This window comes from Bison bison, unplaced genomic scaffold, assembly GCF_000754665.1.
Source record: "Bison bison bison isolate TAMUID 2011002044 unplaced genomic scaffold, Bison_UMD1.0 scf7180017863706, whole genome shotgun sequence".
Classification (NCBI taxonomy): Eukaryota; Metazoa; Chordata; class Mammalia; order Artiodactyla; family Bovidae; genus Bison; species Bison bison.
The window spans coordinates 147,121-147,561 of record NW_011494278.1 but is presented as its reverse complement, the minus strand read 5'-3'; the positions used below and the strand labels follow the sequence as shown (position 1 = coordinate 147,561).

The window sequence follows — 441 nt, the reverse complement described above, 5'->3', positions numbered from 1 at the left end:
CATGCTGCCTAACGGTTTCAAGGCCACCCCCAAGCAGTTCCGATGCGTCTCTTTGAGGTTAGGGCCAAAGTGTGGAAAATAGTAACCACTGACCACAGTTGTCAGCTACCCTCACCACAGTGAGTCAGAGTGGGAAACCACTGGTTTCACGCCCTACCCCACCCAAACTGCTCCAGAGAATCTTTGCAGACACTGTCCCTCCCATCAAATGACCCTTCTATTGCCTAGAACAGGATTCCTGGCAGAAGTGTCCTAGGAACCCAAGTGAAAATTAGACAATTCCAAAGACCAGGTCTCAGCCTCCGGTATCCACCAGGACCCTGAGGGTGGAGGGGGTTTCCAGGGACACAGGAAGGTGTGGGGAACCCCCCGGAGCCTGAACCAGGGAGGGCTGGAAGGCAGAAGGGCACAGGTGGGGGAGTGGCAGCCTGAGCAGTGAGG

At 55.8% G+C, this 441-nt stretch overlaps 1 protein-coding gene across 1 annotated transcript in view; it reads right to left on the bottom strand.

Moving 5' to 3' along the window:
• The window catches only part of TNXB (tenascin XB), a 44,649-nt gene that overhangs the window by 24,295 nt on the left and 19,913 nt on the right, over positions 1-441 (bottom strand). The window lies entirely within an intron of this gene.